This window comes from Protopterus annectens, chromosome 4.part0 (assembly GCF_019279795.1).
Source record: "Protopterus annectens isolate FY-2018-M chromosome 4.part0, PAN1.0, whole genome shotgun sequence".
Taxonomy (NCBI): Eukaryota; Metazoa; Chordata; order Ceratodontiformes; family Protopteridae; genus Protopterus; species Protopterus annectens.
In genome coordinates this window covers 785,761,151-785,787,381 of record NC_056733.1, presented here as the reverse complement: position 1 = coordinate 785,787,381, position 26,231 = coordinate 785,761,151, and positions in this window count along the sequence as shown.

Below are 26,231 nucleotides of genomic sequence, written 5' to 3'. Positions count from 1 at the left end.
CATCCTCAGATCCTTGCCCATGGCACTGTCCTTACCCTTACTCTTACTGATCTTCTCCGAGTAGTAAGGTTTCGCTATCGTGTCCCTACTAACTAAAACTCCATTACAAATACTATCAACGACATCTTTATCATACCCCCTAGATATAAACTCAGACTTTAACTTATTCATTTCACCATGTAGCTTTACATCTTCACAGCACAAACGTACTAGTCTCAAAGCTTGGCCCTTTACCACATTACTAAACAGCTTAGGGTTGTGCATACTTGTACGATGTAGATAAGATGTACAATAGCAGGGCTTTCTATAAACCTCAGTTGTCAAACCTCTACCATCCTTGCTTATTTTAACATCCAAATAATTAATGGATTTCAAAGAGTAATCCATCGTGAATTTCAAAAACTTACTACTACTGTTGACATAATCATAAAAACATAACAGCTCCTGCTCTGTTCCATCTCAAATCAAAATGAGATCGTCAACAAAACGACGATGAAAAATAACTTTGGATTGCCCAACGAGGTTAGCCTTCTCCCATGATGCCATGATAAGATTGGCATAAGCATTGGCACAGCTTGTGCCCATTGCTATGCCTTTCCTTTGCTTATAAAACCTATCATGGTAAATGAAGATGTTGTTCTCCAACACCAGCTCTGTTAAAAAGCACAAAAAATCAGCTTTCAGCCTATCAAAGCCTCCTTCATCCATTAGGAGTTTATGCAACCACTGCAGGCCTACCTCATTGGGTATACTAGTAAACAACGCTTCCACGTCCATTGTCACTAACAAAAACTGTGTGATATCTTCATGTGAATGAGCAAACTCAAAAAGATCACTTAAAAAGTGTTCTGTATCCTTTAGCACTTGCCTAAACTTACCTAATACCCCTTTTAATTCTTGATCTAAATAAATAGATACAGCCTCCGTAGCCCATCCTGCTCCCGCTACAATGGGTCTACACTTTGGCTGTGTGGGGTGTCTATGCACCTTAGGGAGGCCATGTAGTTGCGGAATAACTGGAAAATCAACCTTAAAGTAATCATATAAATCATTGGTTAAAACCTCCATGTTTTTGCACTCAAGCAAGGCCCTATTTACATTATCAATGGTTACATTAACCTCTTCTTGACTGATAACCTGATAGGCATCAGTCATAAGCATCTCCAACATGGTGTTGAAATAATATGTAGTGTCCATTACTACAATGGGTCCTCCTTTATCAGAGGGTCTAATAACAATATCAACATTATTTTTCAGATCTTTGAGACAACGTTGCTCATCTTTAGTAATATTGAATTCCCCACAGCCAACATTAAACTGGGTATCATCATACATTGTATTCTCAAATGCTTTCAAGAAAGTGTCAACATTAGATGGTAAATGTGGTAAAAACAAACTTTTCTTTTTTATCACATTATCATTATTAGTATTAGTCCCATACATCATTTTTAAAGCAACATTTCTGGCAAAAACACGTGCTGAAATAATTGCCTCACTCATGTCCATATTGCTTGTGGGTATAAAACCCAGTCCCTTATTAAGGATCCCTAATTCAATGTCAGACAACTCATGTTTAGAAATGTTCCAGACTAATCCCTTTGGGACCACATCTTTTTGAGCGTACGCACCTGCTGTTGTTGTTGCGGTGCTTCCTTCCTCTTCTGTCCTCTCTGCACCTCTGCTTCCTTGGGTGCTACGAGGATTTTGTATATATATATATATATATATGGGCCTATTTAAATATAATGAATGACCTAAATGTCGATATGTATAACATCAACATAAAATCATTGACACACTACTGCAGATGCACCAAGCAAGAATCTCAATGCATGAAAAATAAAAAGCACACATATAAACTAATATATATATATGGGTCTACTTCTAATGAATGGAAACCCCACTTACTCAAATCTCTAAATGTCAAGAACACTTTGCTGAAACCACAAAAGAGTGAACACACTCGGATGACCAAAAAGTTATTCTGGGAAAGGAACTACTTGGCCACCACGGTGAACTATGCCCCTTTCCCCACGGTACTGCGATCTCAGAGGTTACAATCTTAGAATATGCTAACTTATATTTTTTTATTATTGATATCTATTTTAACTGTTAGATTCTCCAGTATAGAATTTGTTACCTCCAATGGTGCTTTCCAAACACAAGCTTTCAAATAAAAGTAGATTAAATGCTGTCTTATTTCCCAGGCAGACGTTAACCTCTAACCTGCAATAAAAATAATAGAATAACAGTACTTGAAGCCTTTCTCAAAAGTTCACATTTTCTAACCCTATGATTTTTTTTTTCTAGTAAGGAATCCCTGAATCTTTTCAATTTCTTTTAAACAGCTTCTTTGAAATATTCAAAATACTGTATTTCATTCAACAATAAATTGATCGGTGAAATATCCAGTGATATATTCTCCCTTGAGTTAGAAGACATGCAGACTTGTCCTTCAGGATAGTATGTGTTGCAGAGTTATGCTTTCCAAACTGTTTTAGATACAGACTGGTCAAAGTTCAAATTTTTGATTACCAGTTTCCATTGATATTTAATGACAGCGTCAGTTTTTTATGATTTTGTTTCACTTGTTTTGTAATCATAATTTATATCCTTTTTTGCCAAGCCACATAATGCTAAGTTTACTGACAATAAAGGCAATGTAATCACTACTATAGCAGGTGTATGTTTTATATACCATCCTATTGAACTTTATTGTCAAAGTAATTATGTTACAGTTTACAATTTACAATTTACAGTCACTGGAATACTTACTAATACATAGCCAATTTAGTACTTTCATGTCTGAGAACAACAGTCCAAAAAGAAGAAGTGGTCTAGCAGATAGACCTGTAGGACACCACTGATAACATCTCAGACAGACAAGGTACCCCCTTATTTCACTTACTGTGTCTTGTTCTTGAACTGGTGTTATACCCACTGAATTATGGAATAATTGACATTTAATTCATTGACAATTAATAGATGTAGAATGTCTCATCTCCAGCAGCCTGCACACATTCTTAAATTCCTGAACAAATTTCTAAAAAATTTAAGTTAAAGCACATAAGCCAAGCAAATACAAATATCGTCTTAACTCTACATGCTACTGAAAATCTTTTCAAATTTTGGAAACTGTCAGCAGTATTTTTTATCCAGGAGACTAACTTGTATATGGTGGCAACAAATTCTTGCATTCATGTTTATTAAATTATTTAGAAAAACATTAAAAGTTATATCTGATTGACATAATTAAGAGAATAAATAACTCTCGGTATCTGTCAAGTTAATCCTACAGCACAAATACCAGTGACAATTTCCCCAACATCATCTAAGGTTTTAGCAGGTTTTGCTTGGTGTTATGCCATGGTCTGTCAGTCAGTTGTTTTTGGAAATATTAATATATGCACAAAATACAGCACATCTTTATAATTACCAACAAAAAGATATCAATATATCCATCACAGTGTGTGATGATACGAGGTAGTGCCGTCTGCGCTAGGGAGAGTAGGGCAGTGTATGTGTAACATATGCCAGCATAGCTAGCTGGAGTTTTGTAAAGAATTTTATGTTATTTGACTAGCACACTGATTTGTACAGATGTTTCTGTTAAAAATGTATTTGTAAAGTTGCTTGTGTTAAAAATGGATCAACACTGGGTCCTGCTGGACAGAAAAGATGTACATGTATGTCAGACAGTATGGTTATAACTGATTAAATGTATATGTTTTCACAGAGAATTCTGGAAGAAGATAATCTCACTCCAGCTAATTTTGAAAATGGGTTGAAAATTAAATGGCTTGGTTTAAGCCATAAATATTTTTATCTTACAGGTCTGATTGCAGTCAGAGATAAAAATGTCTGGGAAAACCATGACTAGGAATCTTACTGTATTATCCTTAGTTAGGGGTAAACTAGTTGCTACCCTGGAAGGGTGGATGCTTTTGAAATTGTTTTATAGCTTTCAGATGCTGCAACAGATCTTAGCAAAGCTCTGGCTGTGTATTGTTCCAGAGTCAGGTGACCAGATGTGATGTCATTCTATAACCAGCGCTAAAATGATTCTTTAGATATTAGTGAGAGATATTTCAGAACTCTCAAAGCAGCACTTTGGAACCTAACAGGAAAGCTATCTCAAAGATATCTCACACAACCTCACACCTCAGCTTTCCTTGCTGTAGTAAGCAACTCAACACAGTCCATCTTGCCTTGCTTTAGTAAGTAAACAGGGAACAGTAATTCTTTAGTCAGTCAGGAAAATATAGTGAGATTAGTTATGTATTGTTTTTCTGCATCTGTTTGAATCTATCCAACTGTGTTATTTTGTTATATCTCCTGTGATTGAAACTCTGGTGTTTATTGTAACTAGATATTCAGTATTCTCATGTTTTCTATTTTATTATTTATTATGAAATATTTCTATACCTTTCACTGTGACTGGTCATTTAGAGAACACTTTTAACATCTTGACAGTACTTATGCTTATTTTAGTTACACTGTGGCCGCTCCTTAAAGCCCTGCTGCATTGGTCAGACTCTGACATTTGAATTAGTATTAATTTTACTCAGTATAATTGGATACACTTATAAGAGCCTTAGAGTAGCTGACTGGTGGCAGTGTAATTACCTCATAGTTTGGGCAGAGGAGGAACACCTGGTAAATCTGTGCCAGCCTTTTCCAGGTGACAGTGCATGCATGCATGTGTGTGTGTGTGTGTGTGTGTGTGTGTGTGTGTGTGTGTGTGTGTGTGTGTGTGTGTGTGTGTGTATGTGTGTGTGTGTGTGTGTGTATTTTAAATCAAGCTGCTGTGTACTGTGTGAAAATCAAACATCCAATAGTGTGTGTGTTAGCTACTGGGAACAGGGACACAGAGCTCCAAAATGGTCAGTGTGGAGTCTTGTTTGGGGCCTGGAGAAAGAAAGAGTCTCCAGTGCCAAGTCTGTAGTGTGCTCCCTGGATGCTATTAAGGGAAACTGCACTTACTGCAGACAGCTGCTTCTGAAAATACTGTGTGTATCCAGCTTTGCTTCTAGTGGTCGTCCCTCACCAGTGTCAGTGGTAAAGATTGAGGCTGTTAGATTACTGGCCCGGAGTAAGAGCCATCACACAGTGCATTATACATAGACAATTACAGTATATTTTTCTGTCTCATGTCACATTATGCCCCTACAGTGTAGTACACGCAGTAATGGAAATGTAAATATGAAAATGTGAATGGCAATTAAGAAACAATGGTTAATTGAAAAAACGTCTCTGAGATTTACAGCTTAAAAATCACTTTATTTCATGCATCTTGAGCTTTCTTATGCTACCTGCCATTAATTGTTATGTTACTTTGGCACAAAAGGAGATACTGCCAGCCCAGCTGTCTGGAATTTTGTAAATAATTATATATTTATGAATATCAGAATGATTCATATGCTTGTGTTATAAATATATTAGAACTGCATGTTATGTGCATATCAAATTGCTGGTACAAACGTGTGTGTTGAAAAGAGTTGTAAAATACTGAACTTTAAAAATGTATCCACAATGTACCCTACTGGAACAGAACAGAAATGTACATACACTAGTGTAACTGTTTAGATGGATATATTTTAAAAGGGGAAACTGGAATACAGAAGGTTAACTTCCAAAACTTCAGAAAAATAGTTGAAATTAAATTACTTTATAGCCACACCATAAAAAAGAATGTTATCTTTCAGTTTCAGTGCAGTAACAGACACAATGTCTGGAACTAGAGGTTCGCTGTATTGTCTTGGAAGTGTTTTTATTGTTTTATGACTTCCAGGACCTGCCTTAGCTCTAAGAAAAGCCTTGTCTATGTATTTTCACAAGTAAAAGCTAAATGCTACCAGCTGCATCAGTGGGGTTTTTACCTGGGATACAGTCAGATGACAAGAAGTGATGTTATCCTACAAGCTATCCCAGCAGTAATATTTCAGATATTAATTTAAGAACTCTCTGAGAGAGACAAAGTATTCTGTATTAGTCTTTGACCTGACAACATCAACTGCAAGACCCACTCATTACTTCTGCCTTGCTTGCTCTGTAAGTAAATTACTAGGGTTCAGTAATTATCTTAGATACAGTCAGGAATATAGCAAAGCTTAATTTAGATGTTTTTCTTTATTTATTTGAGACTGTCCTGTAATGTTGTTAAAGATTTCCTGTGATTTTGAACTCTTTTTTTTTTTTTTTTTTTTTACATTTTGTTGATCGGGAAAGTCTGACTAGGTTCCACAGATCCTGTTTTCAGCAGAGGCCCGGGGAGAAATGCTCCAGAAGCATGTCTTATGTTACTGCCATTATATACTGAGCATTTTCTTGCTCTTTTATTATTTATTATTAAATATATTAAACCTTTCGTTGTGGCTGATATTTGTGACATATATTTAAGTTCTGCTGATACTTGCATATGTATTTGGTGACACTGTGGGTCACTCCTAATAGCCTTTCTCTTGGTGAAACTACCATTTGCATTGATAGTAACATTAAACAGTAAGATTGGACAGCCTTTCTTAAGGGCCTTAACTCATTACATCCGAGTGACACCCCCAGGTGCATCTGAAGTTAACTCTTACTGACACCTCTAGGCATCAAATATTGCTTGTTCATATTTGTATCAATAATTCCAAAACTATGCTGTGTGCAAGGTTTTAAAAAATTTCATCTTAAAGCTTACACGATGGCAAACTCAACTACATTAATATCTGACCTCTGTCTAGTGCAAGTAAAGAGATATTAACTGTTTTTAGATATTCATTTATATTGATATCATTTTTTTTTCTAAATATCCAACCAAGTAATGCATCCAGAACTCCATAGCCTCATAGAAAGCTGTCTGCTTTAAGAAAAAAATGCTGCCAACATTATGTATGTAACTTGAGTGGTTGCTGAGATATTGTAAGTTGTTTACAAAATATTACAAAAGTAATAGTTACTGTGTTCACTGTGACTTATAAAATTCTTTTTAAGGCCTAGAACCTAAACAATACTACCACTATAAAAATAATTTGTGTTGAAGAGTTTGCCATTCCTACTCCTTTCATAACCCCTATGGTTCCAGGGATTTGAACATTTGTTTGAAATTTGAGGACATAATTTGATTCTGTCAAAAGGCTTAGGCTCCACCCATTAGAAGTTACAGTGCAAACTTCCTGAGCTCCATTGGAGTGAATGAGTTAAAGTAGCTGATAATGATGTTCCTGGTAGCAGTGATAAATACCTTATAGTCTGGGCAGAAGGGGGCATAGCTAGTAAACCTGTGACAGCCTTTCCCAGGTGTGTGTGTGTGTGTGTGTGTGTGTGTGTGTGTGTGTGTGTGTGTGTGTGTGTGTGTGTGTGTGTGTGTGTGTGTGTGTGTGTGTAAATCAAACCTCAAAGAGTGTGTGTATCAGCTATTTGAGCAGGGACACAAAGCACTGGTTGGACAGAGAGGATGCTGGAGGTCTTGGCTTGGCCACTCAGCTGAGATCTCAACCCTATAGATGTGCCAGTGGGGAGTCTTAATGGTGATCTGGTGAAAGAAGGATAAATCAGCCCCAGTCTGTCTGTGGTCTCTGTGTGCTCTTAAGGGAAATTGTATTAGGTGCAGAGAGCTGCATCTGGAAATACTGTGTGTTGCCTGTCATCCTCCCAATGTACGTTCGGGCATCACAAGGAATGCAGCTTCACAAAATGTCACTATACCATAAGGAGCTGCAGTTGACAAAACAAAACAAAGAATGCACTACAAAACCAAAACAACACAAAAAGCCAAGGAGAAAGCAGACTGGATAGCATTTGAAATGACTACAAATCATAAGAAGTTAAGAATTTATTTTCAGTAATTCCCCACAATAAATGGCTTGAATGGTTTCACAAATCATTGTTGAATTTAATGTATTAGAGTCTAGAGATGTTAGATTAATTTCTAATTTTATAGAGTTAATATTGATCAACAACTTTTTTTTTATGCCAAATATTATACACAACATCAGGGCATTACAATGGGAGTAGCATGTGCCCCAGTATTTGCCAGCACTGCCTTGTTATGTTGGGGAAGGGAAATAGTTTTTAAACATGATATGTTTCAATTCTGTGCAGCTTATTATCATGATTTAGATGATGTGTTTATTAATTGGACTGCTGGTATAGAACAATTTCAAGATTTTATTAGTTGTTTGTAGCATTCACTGTAATGCCGTTTTGACAATATGATATAGACCCGCATCTTGACCCTGGTTAACTTTATCCAAAAAGGATATCAGGGCAGTTGTGGTACTATGGCCTGGCCTGAAGCCATGCAGAGTTGGGGATAGGATTTGATTGTTGAGCAGATGGTTGAGAAATCGAATATGGATGCATTTTTTCCAGAATTTTAGAGACTGGTGAAAAGATTGCAATAGTTCAAAAGTTGGAAATGTCTGTGTTGTTGCACTTTTATGTAAGGGGAGAATATATGCCTTTTTCCAGATGTTAGGTAAACAGGACTCTGAGAGATCTGTTAAGAAGTATGCTTATAGGGTAGGCAATGGAGTTTGCTGCCATTTGTAGGAATTTGGGGGGAGGTAAGTTATCAAGGGCATTAGTGCAGGGTTTGAGCTTAAGTATTTTTTTTATTATAGTGGTAGGTATGGGGGAAAGGATAAACTTGTCAGAGAGGGAGCAGTGGCATTTTGATAGGACTGACCTGGAGATATGGGGGTAGTATTTGAGTTGATTGAGGGGAAAGTAGCACTAAGATGGATATAGTGTTGATGAAATACTCATTAAAGAGAGTGGCTAATTCAGTAGGTGTTTTATCTGGATTAGGACAAGGATTATTTTTTGGGTTAAGTAGGGAATTAATGGAGTTCCAGAATAGTTTTGCCTGTGGTTACTTTGCAGATATAGGTAGTGTGTTTTTTTTTGTCTTTAATAATTAGTTGCTTTACCTGGTTAAGGAGTTGCTTGAATTGTAGTAGGTCTGAGAGGGTTTTATTTTAGTGCCATAGTTTTCAAGCTTTGTCCCTAGCAGTCATGAGTTGCTTAGTGGGTCTGGTGAGCCAGGTGGCATGTTTAGTTTTTATTCTTTTCTGTCAGATTGGAGCTAGATTGTTTAAGGTCCAGAGAAATGTTAAGTTGAATAACTCAACAGCCTCATTGAGGGGAAGGGTTTTTAGGGCCTCCCAGTTGAGTTTTGAGAAAGTGTCATTAAATGTGGTTGAGTTAAAGTGAGATAAGTTTCTTGATGACTTGTATTGATGTTTGCTTGGTACTGGAGCGGCTTTACGTAATATATAGATAGGGGAGGTGGTAGCTAATACTGTTGGGTAGTGTACCGGTGAAGGAGATATTGTTTGGATCAGAGACTAAAATCCAGTACAAAATGGAGCCATTGTCATTGTTTCTATTAATTGGGTAAAGTTGTACAAGTTAATGTTAGAGGAGGGATTGGGGTGGAAGAAGTCAAGCCAATCAATGTTGACATCACCCAGGATGATTGTTTCATTTTCTATATTATTTGATAGCCAAGAAAGAATTTCTTCTAGTATAGGAATGGTATTGCCTGGATTGCCTGATGGGGATGTAAAATGCTATGATGCAGAGATTTTTTCAGTGGTTTATTTTTAGTAAAGACATTATTTCGGCTATGGAGAATTATGGAATTGATTTAGAGTATGGGACAATAGTAAAGATGTTAGGGTAGAGTATAGCTACACTCCACCTCTTTTGTGGGGTTGATCTGATCTTAAGCAGGAATGGCCTGAGGGAGGAATTTGATGTCTTTAATGTAGGGTTTTAACCATGTTTCAGTGGCTGCTATTATATCTGGTTTGTTGTGAGCTATCCAGGCATGAAGCTTAGGGATTTTGTTTCTGATGCTTTGAAGGTTCAGGGTTGTTACATTTAGAGATTTATAAGAGTTAGGGGAGTTAGGAGGGGATGAGGTTGGGCCAAGGTTAGGGTGAATGTCTCCATATTGGGCTAATTTTGAACGGTAGTTTGGGTAAATAGTGGGTAGTTGTTTCCTTTTTGAGCTGGTTTGGTAGTTTCACAAAGAGAGGTTGTGGGTGTTGTTTTTTAAGGGTAGGATTTTTATTTTGGTCAGTAGGCTAGGGTTTATCTCAGCATAGCTAGCGAATTGTGAGGTTTGTGTGGAAGTAGTACAAGTTGGTTTTAAGGGCTGATATGCTGGCTAGATAGTAAAGTTTATTAAGAATGAACAGCAGATGCAGGGTGGTATCCAACGAGATGGAGCCCGAGTAATGAAAAAATTCTTTACTCAATCCAATGGTCAAAATGAAGTACAATGTGTATTTGCACTTCATTTTGACCATTGGATTGAGTAAAGAATTTTTTCATTACTCGGGCTCCATCTCGTTGGATACCACCCTGCATCTGCTGTTCATTCTAGTTTTTATTCTGCTTACTGAGTTTGTCAAAGTTTATTAAGAGATAAAAGCTTACAGAGAATGAGAGGAGAGTTGTGTGACAGGTGAGGGACATGGTGAATAGGGGATTTTGTTTGTCTGTGAAATAAACTAATGGCATAAGTGTAGGAATAAGCTAGTAGATAGGATGTGTAACTAAGACAGTAATGGAGCTGTTGTTGAGTGATGTGAAAGTAGTGGGATGTTGTTAATTAGAGGTGCATTGCATGGGTGGAAAGTTAGAGATGGTAAGATCTCAATTGAAAAATGATTGGAGATAGTGTGTGATTGGTTGAGGAGTGAGAGTGGGAGGGGTTAAGGTAAGAATAAATGTAGTTGAAGTGGGGGGTGTGGGAATGGGGGTAGGGTAGGGAAGTGGAAGTGAGCCTGAGTGAAGCAAGGACAAATGGAGCGGGCACAGCTGAACTGCAAGAGGCAGACCATTTAGGAAAAAAACTATCAGCTGGAAGGATGTATATGCATTAATTGTGATGAGTACGAAAGCAGTTACAAGACAAGAAAACCATAACAGTAAAATCTGAGCTGTAAGAAGAGATGGAGATACAGGAGAATAAGTTAAGAGAAGGGGCCAGTGCACAAACGTTCAGTGCAGCTGTTACAAACTAATACTGTGAAAAAATAGAAACGAGAAAGTAAGACAGTGTATGTTATGTGCAATTTAAATGTGAGAGATAAATGTGCGGACAATCTACAAAAATAATGGGGCCGTCGAGTAGATGTGCACACCACAAATCTAGTTAGTTGTAAAGAAAGTACAATACCGTGAAGCTTTACTTTAGATGATGAGAAACATACATTAAGCAGAAGGAAACCTTGAGAAGCAGTCCAATTTCTTTGGAGCCTTGCTGGGTTTCGGGTGGCTGATTTGCCAGAGAGTGGGAGACGACACATTTAAGCCACTGCTGTAACTATAAAATAAAGACATGGAGTGGAGGGAATGATCTGTTTAGGTAGACAGAGGTATAGGAGGTTAGAAAAGAGAGGAGCAGGAGGAGAGGGAGAAAGTGAGAGAGAGTAGAATAGGCTTTATTTAAGAGTGATAGAAAAGACAGAAAAACAGGAGTAAAATAAACACAATACAGCAAAATTTCAGCAAAAACAGTAGCAGGGGTTATCTATACTGTAAGCAACTGAATTACAGAAGGCTTATGATTAAAAAATACCAGGAAAGAAAACAAACAAAAAAAAACACACAAATTTAAGCTTTGGCTGTCTTATTATAGATATAGTCTATGAATGCAGTTATCAGATATTTAACATGAGTGGAAAGACTAGCGGCAATTAAGCCAACATGGCTAAACTAGAACATCACCATCATGGCTAGACTAGGACATAAACAAATCAAGAACTTTGAGCTGAAACTCTGATGTGGTATGATAAAACAATTCTGCAGTATAAAAAAATGGTAAGTGAATGTCTGCACTGCACACCAGAGGCATACAGTCAGTTCAAAGGTGGGAAGAGCTTGCATTACTGGAGTTGCAGTGACCTTTAAACAGCATGCACATTTAGGTGTACTGAAACTTGGATATCACTGCTCTGATTAGGGTGTAAATAGCAGCCATCACTGCAACACTCAATAGCGGGTCTATGTTAATTATTCGAATGCTTAAAATGTCAAACCTTATATGGTCGAGACCATATGTTCGACATTTCAAGTGTTCAAAGGTTGACTTTTAAAGGTGCCGTACTGTGCAGAATGGGAGAATTTCTCTTTTCTGCACTGAAGTGTGGTCTTGGAGATGGTATATTTAAGTAGGGTTTGTGGGGGGGCTTGCCCCCCTGCTTGCACTGTTAGTGTATATTTTTCTTTTTTTTTTTTTTATTAGATATTCGAACTTCCAAATATCGACCATATGGTCTCAACCATATGGTATTCGACATTTTGGAAGTTCGAATATTTGACATAGACTCTCAATAGCTGCACACACAAATTATAGGAAGTTCCTCATATAGCAGATTATAAAGCTAGTTGTTTGAATAGTCCTATTTCACTACGACCGGACTCAGTAACAAGCTCAGGAATGTGCACTGCACACACAGCTCATTGTACTTAATCCACGTCTCTCGACAGTTGACCTTTTAGTGTAGAGTAGGCTCGTTTTAGTGATGAATCCAATCAACTGAGTACAATGAAAGCAGAAGCTTTATATTTAGTGTAAATACTTACATGGCAAGTACACCATAACTCGGTTGGCTGAGGACTATAAATGGTTGGATAAGATCATTTAAAAATGGCACCCAAGTTAACAAGGATGCTAAGTAACCACTGGGAGCAAGTTGAGGCAATGGAGGGGTAAAGAGAGCCAAGCTGTTGGATGAGAGATCTGATTGACAGAGAGGGAAATGAAAGGGAGGTATGAGGAAAAACAGACAGCCAAGCTGCGGGAGGCAGACCATTTCAGAAAAAACAATCAGTTGGAAGGATGTATATGCATTAATTATGGTGAGTACTATAGCAGTTGCAAGGCAAGTAAGCAATAATAGTAGAATCTGAGCTGTAAGAAGAGAAGGAGAGACAGGAGATTAAGTTAAGAGAAGGGGCAAGTTTGGTGCAGCTGTTACAGACTAATACTGTGATAAAAGAGAAATGAGAAAGTAGGACCATGTATGTTATGTCCTATTTAAATGTGGGAGATGAAAGGAGGAGGGGGAATCTACAAAACTAATGAGGTCATCGAGTAGGTGTGCATGCCACAAACCTAGTTAGTTGTAAATAAAGTACAGTGCAGTGGCAGTTTACTTTAGATGATGGGAGATATACGTTAAGCAGAAGGAAACCTTGAGAAGCAGCCCACTTTCTTTGGAGCCTTGCTGGGTTCCAGGGGGATGATTTGTCAGAGAGGGGAAGATGCCACCTTTAAGCTGCTGCAGTAAGTGGCAAGCACACCATAACTCCGTTGACCAGGGACTACGAACAGTGGGATAAGATAATTTAAAAATGGCACCCAAGTTAGCAAGGATGCTAAGTAATCACTGGGAGTTTACTCTTCAGGCTGATTAGGGACGCATTAACTTCTTAGATGTTAGTTTACTAAGTGACAGTGAAGGAATATTACATGCACGGGTATACAGAAAGCCCACTTTTATTAATACATTTCTCCATTTTGATAGCTGTTATCCATTTTACCAAAAATGTGCACTAGTAGGGAGTCGGTTTATAAGAATTTCAAGACCTGCATCTTAACAGGATTGTTTTGAAGAAGGTAAGATTTTAGCTAGTATGTTTAATGAAAGTGGGTTACCTATTGACTTAGTTCAGGACTCAATAAACAATGTAGTTACCCTATGTCATTCCAAATATGGGACTATTATAAAATATGGATTAGATCAATTCAACACCCCAGGAGTGAGTAAGTATGTTGGTAACAGCAGTGAGCAAGATCCAGGAAATGAGGAGGGAATATGCCAACAAGTAAAGACAGCATCTTCTTTTTGCAATACTCAATGAATGCAGGACAGATTAGGGATATTATTTACAATAACTGGACTTTACTAAGCAGCTTGACATTCCAGATATATCTATGAGTGAAACCCCTAAGTGTGTATTTAACAGGAAGACCAAGGACATAGAAAACTACCTCACTAGCCATCAACTCATACTTAACCCCTATAAAACCAAGTTAATTGTCTTCAATTACAATAAACCCAAAACATGTCTGACTCCACTTTTTATCCTTTCCACAAACAGAACCAAAATAGATCCCACCAGCCAAGCCAAACTTCTAGGTGTCACAATCGATGACAACATAAGATTTGACACCCACATCTCCCTCACCATCAAAAAAGTCTACTTCAAACTTGGCACCCTTTACAGAATTAAACCTTACCTTACAGACAATGTCAGACTAGCCACTGCCCACACACATCTACTCTCCACCCTCCTCTACAGCTCCCTAGTATTTACAAACATTTGTAAATCTGATCTAAATAATCTGGAATCATTCTACAACAAAATTGCCAAGTTTGCCACAGGCCACCCTTCCAGAACCCACCACTGCCCCATACTCTCCCAACTCAAATTGTTAGAACAACAAAACCGTCTAACATTTAACCAACTGTCCATAGTCCACAATATAATTCACAAACCTAACAACTGCCCGGTACTCACCAATTTAGTCCAACCCAACAGCAATACTAGAGCTCTAAGATCCTCGAATAAACTACTTTTAAAGATTACCCAAGCCCACAACACACACGGCACCACACTTTTTTCCCATAAAATTGCCAAACTGTGGAATACTCTTCCTCAACCTATGGCCAAAAATCCCAGCATTCATGAGTTTAAAAACCTCCTTAAGAAACATCTAGCAAAAGACTGGCTCTGCTCCTGCCATACTCCTGGTTAAGCTACCTACTACTCCCTTACATTACCCTAAACTAGCTCATTCTCACAGCTACAACTATTAACTGCTGAAGGCTATCTTGATTCTACACTCAGTTTTAGTTAACAACGTATACACATATACTGATTTGTCTTTAACTGTTATGTACACTGCATTTCTCTGTCTTGCAATTACTGTATCACACTGTAATCACTATTAACTCATGCGACCAGTTTTTATCTCTAACTGTGCCATTTTTTGTTAAATTTATTAATTTTTTAATTATTTGCTTTTTATTGTTATATAACTAATTTCTTTACTGACTTGTTTTGTACATTATTGATTAATGCGTATTCAGTTTGATTGTTTAATACTGTCTATTTCTATGTATGGAGCTTTTTTCCCTGGGCCTCCACTGAAAATTGGTCTCATGCCCAGTCGGACATTACCCGGTAAACAAAATAAATAAATAAATAAATAAATAAAAATTACCTGGAGAGACATTTAGGGTAATATAGTAATACATGTGATCTTACAACAAAAAATATGGTAGTTATAATCAGTGTTGTTTTATTAACACTACTGAAAATATGGAAATTATTATAACACTAAACAGATGGAAATTAAAAGGCAGATATAATTGTAAGACATCAAAACTTGTGTATTTGGCTTGCTGTGATATGTAGCCAGTCTTTTATGTATGCAAACTGGAGAAATTACTAAATGAAACTATTTCCCAACACATTTATAGTTTAAAAAGACAGGATGATAAAAGCGATCTAGCAAGACATTTGTTCCAATGTCAGAAGTCTTGAGGTTTTTAATTTTCAATATTAGAAAAAATTGAAACAACTTTTGGGGTTGATTGAAAAAACTCCTTAGGCTGTAAATAACTTAATTGGCAACTAAGGATGGATGCTGAAAGTCCCCCAGGTTTAAATGAAAATATATCCATTATGAGTGAACTAAAGAGGAGGCAGACTTTGCTATAATAGTGGTGTTGCAACGTATATGTTTTTAGAAGGATTTTTGATGCAAATCTGATAAAATTATTAGGATGTATACTAGTATTGTAATGTTGGTAGTTGATTGTTTTTTAAAGGTGATACTTGTTTAGCTTGATGTTTTTAAAGGATCACATAGCGTATGTACAAGTCTTTAAAAGTGTGATTAGCTTGTATGTTTCATAGTTCTAATAAAGTCCACGATTCATTGGATGAAAGTGCTTAACCAGTTTGGTGATTTAAAATAAATGAGCACATTTTTACTTTACATTGTGTTTCATCACATCTCTTTCAGTTTTTTGTGAGCAGTATTTTAAAGAATGCACTACAGGTGTAAATGAGTTAATGTTATTATTCTGTCAATTGTTCCCTTATGTGGGATAGTGCTGAATGTCTTAAAAGGGAAAGATGATAAAAATGCACTGTCAGCATGTGACGCCCATGCACTGGCCCAGTAATCCAGGAGCCTCAATCCTCATCAGTAGCACTAGTGAGGGGCATGCACATTGGGAGTACACAAACAGTAAAGTACAATTTCCCTTAAGAGCACAGAGAGATCACAGTCAGTCTGGGGCTGGTTTCTCCCTTTCTCCAGATCCCTAATAAGACTCCCCACTGGTACAGCTATAGGGTACAGGTCTCAGCTTAGTGGTCAAGCTAAAACCTCCAGCACCCTCTCTGTCCAACCAGTGCTTCGTGTTCCTGCCCAAGTAGCTGACACACACACACTTTGAGATACGAGTTGTATACAAACACACAGACACTCCTGGGGAAGGCTGGCACAGCTTCTCCAGCTATGCCCCCTTCTCTGCCCAGGCTATAAGGTAGAAATCACTGCCACCAACCATTAATATCAGCTACTAATAAGGCTCTTACCAAAGGGTGTCTAATTTTACTGTGCAATATTATTATTATCCTATTAGTAAATATGACGAACAGCAAGGCTTATTGGAGTGGCTGGGACAGTATCACTATATACATGCAATGTACTCTAGCGCTAAAATTATCTCAACATAAAACAGCCACCACTGAAAGGTTATAAAAAAATATTTAATAATAAATAATAAAAACTCAAGACTGGTCAACCATGCCCTCTATATTCTGCCCTGCACCTCCCTGACATGTTGAAGGTACTCGTGCCAGTAATGACTGTAGATGGCAATATCATCTAGGTAAGCAAGAGCAAACCCTCCTGCTCATGCTAGGATATGATCTACCTGCCTCTGGAAAGTCGCTGGGGCATTTTTCATCCCAAAGGGCATCTTTGTGAACTTATACAAGCCAAAAGGAGTCACAAAGGCTGATCTCTCTCTGACACTGGGAGTCAAGGGCACTTGCCAGTAACTCTTGGTAAGATCAATGGTAGTAAGTTTCAGTCTCTCTGCTGTTTCTGTTTCCAAACACCTGGCCTCCAACTCAAGTCTCTTTAGCTCCAGATGGATTTTTAAGTCCTCTGCAGAAAGGCTGAGCTGTCCATTCTCTGAGTGTTGTATATCTCCACAGCCAGTCTGATCGTCCTCCTGATTGCTGTTTTCTGATGCAGCTGTGACCAAAGCTGCAATCATGTCTGCCTTAGTCAGGTTTCAGCCTGGCACATCTCAGCCAACTGGCTCCTTGTCAGCTTGTCATACTCCTCTGCTGACATGCTTGCCTGCTCTCTCTGACTAAGCTAACAAAAGAAATAAAACAATTGTGATCTGAACTATGAATATTCACTGCATGGCTGATTTAGAGTACAAAAACACCTTCAGTGATCACTCTACACAAGCTACAGGAATTCACTATCTACACCACTAAAAGCCAATTAGTATGTGAGGTGGCTAACTCACCACTATCAAACAATTAATACTTGATGTGGATATCCCACCACTGCCAACCAATTAATATGTGATGCCTGTGCACTGGCCCAGTAATCAATGAGCCTCAATTCTCACCACTAGGACCAGTGAGGGGTGTGCACATTGGGAAGGATAACAAGTACACACACAGTAAAGTACAATTTCCCTTAAGAGCGCACAGAGATCACAGTCAGTCTGAGGCTGGTTTCTCTCTTTCTCTCCAGATCCAAACTAAGACTCCTCACTGGCACAACTATAGGGTACAGGTGACAGCCTAGTGGTCAAGCTAAAACCTCCAGCACCCTCTCTGTCCAACCCATGCTTCGTGTTCCTGCCCAAGTAGCTGACATACACACACACACACACACACACACACACACACACACACACACACACTTTGAGATATGAGTTATATACAAACACATAGACACTCCCAGGGAAGGCTGGCACAGGTTCTCTAGCTATACCCCCTTCTCTGCCCAGGCTATAAGGTAGAAATCACTGCCAACAGCCACTAATATCAGCTACTAATAAGGCCCTTACCAAATGGTGTCCAATTTTACTGTACAATATTTTTATTATCCTATTAGTAAGTATGATGAACAGCAAGGCATATTGGAGTGGTTTGGACAGTATCACTATATATATATATATATATATATATATATATATATATATATATATATATATATATGCAATGTACTCTAGAGCTTAAATTATCTCCACACAAAACAGCCACCAATGAAAGGTTTAAAAAATATTTAATAATAGATAATAAAAACTCAAGATAAATCTCCTCAATTCAACACAGCGCTAGTCAAGAGTTCAGAGATCACAGGAAAATGCTTAACATAATACTGTAATTTTGAGCTCAAACAGTCATACAATGCTTGACTTATCAGCTTTCTTCCAGCAGAGTGCACTGTGGTTACGTTTTTAAAGCTCAGTACAACATATAGTTTAATCATAGCATATAGTTCTCTTTTACATTTGTAAAACCAGCCTGTGGCTTATATCCATATTTACAAATCACATAGAATTATTTACAAGATTCTATCTGGCTGGGCTGGCAGTCTTTCAGTTTTTCACACAGCCTATCAACTGCTAGTGCTACTTTTAAAAAAAAATGCATAAGATTTAAAAGGCAAGAGCTTCTCTTAACAAAACCATATTGTACCTCACCTAACAGAATTAGTCCCCTAGACAAGCTCAACTATGATGCTAACCATGATTTTACACAGAATGTTGGTCAGCCTGATGTCTATGAAATTGTTTTATTCTAATTTAACTCCTCCCTCCTAGTGAACTAATATCACCAAAGCCTGTCATCACTGTAAGTAAGGCACATATCCACATCAACATTTTATTTAACATGACTGACAGTTAGTGTGTGTGTGTGTGTGTGTGTGTGTGTGTGTGTGTGTGTGTGTGTGTGTGTGTGTGTGTGTGTGTGTGTGTGTGTGTGTAAGCGCACAAGTGTGCATCTGTATGTATTCATAGGTTCATTGGAGATTACTAGGCTAATAGCTTAAGAGTCCTTACAAGCCTAGCCAATATAATCCAATTTTACCCAGTATATGACTCCTAGGGCAAGAGGATGGCATAGGTTTGTACCTATGCTTTGAGTATCTTACAGATTCCCCTTTTCCATAAGGCACATATGCCATTTGAAGAGCCCCAGAGAAAGGCTCTGCTTAATGTAAATAGGAAGCCTAGTATAAAGAAAGGGCAATTTCTGAGACACAGATGCGATTCTCTAGCATGTCTTGTTTGAGTCACTGACTAAATTTAAATCCATGGATTGGGTGACCCTCTTGCCGTTTGACTTGTAGATGTGTAGCAGCTCTGCCAGGGCTGGAGTCATGAGTGCCTTGAAGGTCAGGCAAAGGTAACCCCTTAATAGTTGGTAGGAGACAGAGTAAAGGGATAGAACTTTCAGTCTGTCTGCATAGGGCATGTTGTTTGCACCCTGTATTCAAATATATGCATTCATACATACATATATGTACACACATACTATATATAAGTATGTATACGTCTGCATATGTGTGTGTGTGTGTGTGTGTGTGTGTGTGTGTGTGTGTGTGTGTGTGTGTGTGTGTGTGTGTGTGTGTGTGTGTGTGTGTGTGTGTGTGTGTGTGTCTGTGTGTGTGTGTGTGTATGTGCGTGTGTCTGTGTGTGTGTTTATATGGATCTACTTTATATTGTTGAAAAACCACTTACGCGAAATTTACAATGTCAAGACCAATTGCCAAAATGGCATGTTATTGAACACCTGGAACATTGCAATTGCATTGCAGAAAACAAACCACTTGTCCACAACACAGAAAAAAACAAACCAAAGCAAAGCCCCCCACATCCCCCTTACTAAATATACATCGCACTATAGTGGAGAAAAAGGCAAAGTTCACCATTGTGGCCCAGTGGTTAATTTTCTACAGTAAAATTGTAATGTTCCAGGTGTTTGACAAAGTACTCTCAACATTGTGAATTTCACTAAGTGGTTTTCTGACAATATAAAGTAGATCCATATCTATATATATATATATATATATATATATATATATATATATATATATATATATATCATCTCATCTTCTTCGGCTGTTCCTGTTAGGGGTCGCCACAGCATATCATCTATTTCCATTTCTTCCTGTCCTCTGAATCTTGCTGTGTCACACCAACCACCTGCATGTCCTCTCTCACCACATCCATAAACCTTATCTTAGGCCTTCCTCTTTTTCTGTTACCTGGTAGCTTCACCCTTAGCATCTTTTTCCCAATATATTCAGCATCCCTCCTCAGCACATGTCCAAACCAATGTAATCTTGCCTCTCTTGCTTTGTCTCCAAACCTTCCAACCTGGGCTGACCCTCTAATATACTTATTCCTGATCCTGTCCACCCTCATCACACCCAGTGCAAATCTTAACATCTTTAACTCTGCCACATCCAGCTCTAACTCCTGCCTTTTTGTCAATGCCACTATCTCCAACCCATATAACATAGCTGGTCTCACTACCCTCTTGTAGACTTTCCCTTTCACACTTACTGGTACCTTTCCCCCGCCTCTAACTGCCTGCCCCCTTGCAGAAAGGCTGAGCTATCTCGGGAATCTCCAATTGATTATTTTCACAGCTGTGACCAAAGCTGCAATCATGTCTGCCTTAGTCAGGTTTCAGCCTGGCACATCTCAGCCAACTGGCTCCTTGTCAGCTTGTCATACTCCTCTGCTGACATGCTTGCCTGCTCTCTCTGACTAAGCTAACAAAAGAAATAAAACAATTGTGATCTGAACTATGAATATTCACTGCATGGCTGATTTAGAGTACAAAAACACCTTCAGTGATCACTCTACACAAGCTACAGGAATTCACTATCTACACCACTAAAAGCCAATTAGTATGTGAGGTGGCTAACTCACCACTATCAAACAATTAATACTTGATGTGGATATCCCACCACTGCCAACCAATTAATATGTGATGCCTGTGCACTGGCCCAGTAATCAATGAGCCTCAATTCTCACCACTAGGACCAGTGAGGGGTGTGCACATTGGGAAGGATAACAAGTACACACACAGTAAAGTACAATTTCCCTTAAGAGCGCACAGAGATCACAGTCAGTCTGAGGCTGGTTTCTCTCTTTCTCTCCAGATCCAAACTAAGACTCCTCACTGGCACAACTATAGGGTACAGGTGACAGCCTAGTGGTCAAGCTAAAACCTCCAGCACCCTCTCTGTCCAACCCATGCTTCGTGTTCCTGCCCAAGTAGCTGACATACACACACACACACACACACACACACACACACACACACACACACACACACACACACTTTGAGATATGAGTTATATACAAACACATAGACACTCCCAGGGAAGGCTGGCACAGGTTCTCTAGCTATACCCCCTTCTCTGCCCAGGCTATAAGGTAGAAATCACTGCCAACAGCCACTAATATCAGCTACTAATAAGGCCCTTACCAAATGGTGTCCAATTTTACTGTACAATATTTTTATTATCCTATTAGTAAGTATGATGAACAGCAAGGCATATTGGAGTGGTTTGGACAGTATCACTATATATATATATATATATATATATATATATATATATATATATATATATATATATATATATGCAATGTACTCTAGAGCTTAAATTATCTCCACACAAAACAGCCACCAATGAAAGGTTTAAAAAATATTTAATAATAGATAATAAAAACTCAAGATAAATCTCCTCAATTCAACACAGCGCTAGTCAAGAGTTCAGAGATCACAGGAAAATGCTTAACATAATACTGTAATTTTGAGCTCAAACAGTCATACAATGCTTGACTTATCAGCTTTCTTCCAGCAGAGTGCACTGTGGTTACGTTTTTAAAGCTCAGTACAACATATAGTTTAATCATAGCATATAGTTCTCTTTTACATTTGTAAAACCAGCCTGTGGCTTATATCCATATTTACAAATCACATAGAATTATTTACAAGATTCTATCTGGCTGGGCTGGCAGTCTTTCAGTTTTCACACAGCCTATCAACTGCTAGTGCTACTTTTAAAAAAATGCATAAGATTTAAAAGGCAAGAGCTTCTCTTAACAAAACCATATTGTACCTCACCTAACAGAATTAGTCCCTAGACAAGCTCAACTATGATGCTAACCATGATTTTACACAGAATGTTGGTCAGCCTGATGTCTATGAAATTGTTTATTCTAATTTAACTCCTCCCTCCTAGTGAACTAATATCACCAAAGCCTGTCATCACTGTAAGTAAGGCACATATCCACATCAACATTTTATTTAACATGACTGACAGTTAGTGTGTGTGTGTGTGTGTGTGTGTGTGTGTGTGTGTGTGTGTGTGTGTGTGTGTGTGTGTGTGTGTGTGTGTGTGTGTGTGTGTGGCCACAAGTGTGCATCTGTATGTATTCATAGGTTCATTGGAGATTACTAGGCTAATAGCTTAAGAGTCCTTACAAGCCTAGCCAATATAATCCAATTTTACCCAGTATATGACTCCTAGGGCAAGAGGATGGCATAGGTTTGTACCTATGCTTTGAGTATCTTACAGATTCCCCTTTTCCATAAGGCACATATGCCATTTGAAGAGCCCCAGAGAAAGGCTCTGCTTAATGTAAATAGGAAGCCTAGTATAAAGAAAGGGCAATTTCTGAGACACAGATGCGATTCTCTAGCATGTCTTGTTTGAGTCACTGACTAAATTTAAATCCATGGATTGGGTGACCCTCTTGCCGTTTGACTTGTAGATGTGTAGCAGCTCTGCCAGGGCTGGAGTCATGAGTGCCTTGAAGGTCAGGCAAAGGTAACCCCTTAATAGTTGGTAGGAGACAGAGTAAAGGGATAGAACTTTCAGTCTGTCTGCATAGGGCATGTTGTTTGCACCCTGTATTCAAATATATGCATTCATACATACATATATGTACACACATACTATATATAAGTATGTATACGTCTGCATATGTGTGTGTGTGTGTGTGTGTGTGTGTGTGTGTGTGTGTGTGTGTGTGTGTGTGTGTGTGTGTGTGTGTGTGTGTGTGTGTGTGTGTGTGTGTGTCTGTGTGTGTGTGTGTGTAGCGTGTGTCTGTGTGTGTGTTTATATGGATCTACTTTATATTGTTGAAAAACCACTTACGCGAAATTTACAATGTCAAGACCAATTGCCAAAATGGCATGTTATTGAACACCTGGAACATTGCAATTGCATTGCAGAAAACAAACCACTTGTCCACAACACAGAAAAAAACAAACCAAAGCAAAGCCCCCCACATCCCCCTTACTAAATATACATCGCACTATAGTGGAGAAAAAGGCAAAGTTCACCATTGTGGCCCAGTGGTTAATTTTCTACAGTAAAATTGTAATGTTCCAGGTGTTTGACAAAGTACTCTCAACATTGTGAATTTCACTAAGTGGTTTTCTGACAATATAAAGTAGATCCATATCTATATATATATATATATATATATATATATATATATATATATATATATATATATATATATCATCTCATCTTCTTTCGGCTGTTCCTGTTAGGGGTCGCCACAGCATATCATCTATTTCCATTTCTTCCTGTCCTCTGAATCTTGCTGTGTCACACCAACCACCTGCATGTCCTCTCTCACCACATCCATAAACCTTATCTTAGGCCTTCCTCTTTTTCTGTTACCTGGTAGCTTCACCCTTAGCATCTTTTTCCCAATATATTCAGCATCCCTCCTCAGCACATGTCCAAACCAATGTAATCTTGCCTCTCTTGCTTTGTCTCCAAACCTTCCAACCTGGGCTGACCCTCTAATATACTTATTCCTGATCCTGTCCACCCTCATCACACCCAGTGCAAATCTTAACATCTTTAACTCTGCCACATCCAGCTCTAACTCCTGCCTTTTTGTCAATGCCACTATCTCCAACCCATATAACATAGCTGGTCTCACTACCCTCTTGTAGACTTTCCCTTTCACACTTACTGGTACTCATCTGTCACAAATCACTCCTGACACTCTTCTCCACCCACTCCATCCTGCCTGTACCCTCTTCTTCACCTTTCTTCCACACTCACCATTACTCTGAACTACTGATCCCAAGTATTTAAACTAATCCACCTTCACCACCTCTACTCCTTGCATCCTCACCATTCCTCTATCCACCCTCTCATTCATACACATATATTCTGTCTTAGTTCTTGCTGACCTTTATTCCTCTTCTCTCTAGAGCATATCTCCATCTCTCCAGGGTCTCCTCCACCTGTTCCCTACTCTCACTACAAATCACAATGTCATCTGCAAACATCATGGTACACGGGGACTCCTGTCTGATCTCGTCTGTCAACCTGTCCATCACCATTGCAAATAAGAAAGGGCTCAGAGCTGATCCTTGATGTAACCCCACCTCCACCTTAAACGCATCCGTCACTCCCACCGCAGACATCACCGCTGTCACACTACCCTCGTACATATCCTGTACCACTCTTACATACTTCTGTGACACTCCCGACTTCCTCATACAATACCACAACTCCTCTCTAGGCACCCTGTCATATACTTTCTCTAACTCTACAAAAACACAATGCAACTCCTTCTAACCTTCTCTGTACTTCTCCATCAACACTATCAGAGCAAACATTGCATCTGTAGTGCTTTTTCCCGGCATGAAACCATACTGCTGATCACTAATCATCACGTCCCTTCTTAACCTAGCTTCCACTACTCTTTCCCATAACTTCATGCTGTGTCTGATCAATTTAATTCCTCTGTAGTTACTACAGCTCTGCACATCACCCTTATTCTTAAAAATCGGTACCAAAACACTTTTTCTCCATTCCTCAGGCATCCTCTCACTTTCCAAGATTTCATTAAACAATCTGGTTAAAAACTCCACTGACATTTCACCTAAACACCTCCATGCTTCCACAGGTATGTCCTCTGGACCAACAGCCTTTCCATTCTTCATCCTCTTCATAGCTATCCTTACTTCCTCCTTACTAATCCATTGCACTTCATGATTCACTATCCCCACATCATCCAACCTTCTCTCCCTCTCATTCTCTTCATTCATCAGCCCCTCAAAGTACTCTTTCCATCTCCTCAACACACTCTCCTTGCTTGTGAGTATGTTTCCCTTATTATCCATTATCACACTTACCTGCTGCACATCTTTACTAGCTCGGTCCCTCTGTCTAGCCAATTGGTACAGGTCCTTTTCTCCCTCCTTAGTGTACAACCTTTCATACAACTCTTCATATGCCTTATCCTTAGCCTTTGCCACCTCTCTCTTTGCCATGCACCTCATCTCCTTATATTCCTGTCTACTTTCTTCATCTCTCTGACAATCCCACTTCTTCTTTGCCAACCTCTTTCTCTGTATACTGTTCTGTACTTTCTCATTCCACCACCATGTCTCCTTGTCGTCCTTCCTCTGTCCAAATGTCATACCAAGCACCTTTCTAGCCATCTCCCTTACTAGCTCTGCTGTAGTTACCCAGCTATTTGGTAACTCTTCACAGCGACCCAGTGCCTGTCTTAACTCATCCCTAAACTCCACCTCACAATTACCCTTTTTCGATTTCCACCATTTGATCCTTGGTGCTGCCCTCACACTCCTCCTCCTCTTCTTGATCACCAACGTCATCCTACAAACCACCATCCTATGCTACTTAACTACACTTTCCCCAGTCAGCACTTTACAGTCTCCAATCTCCTTCAAACTGGCCCTACTACATAAGATATAATCCACCTGTGTGCATCTTCCCTCACTCTTGTATGTCACCCTATGCTCCTCCCTCTTGTTAAAATACATATTCATCACAGCCATGTCCATCCTTTTTTGCAAAATCCACTACCATTTGGCCTTCTACATTCCTTTGTTTAACACCATACCTACACATCACTTCCTCATCCCCTCTGTTCCCTTCACCAACGTGCCCATTGAAATCTGCTCCAGTCACCACTCTCTCACCCTTGGGTACAGTCATCACCACTTTATCCAACTCACTCCAAAATTTTTCTTTCTCATCCATCGCACACCCAACTTGTGGAGCATATGCACTAACAACATTCATCATTACACCATCAATTTCCAGCTTCATAAACATCACTCTATCTGACACTCTTTTCACC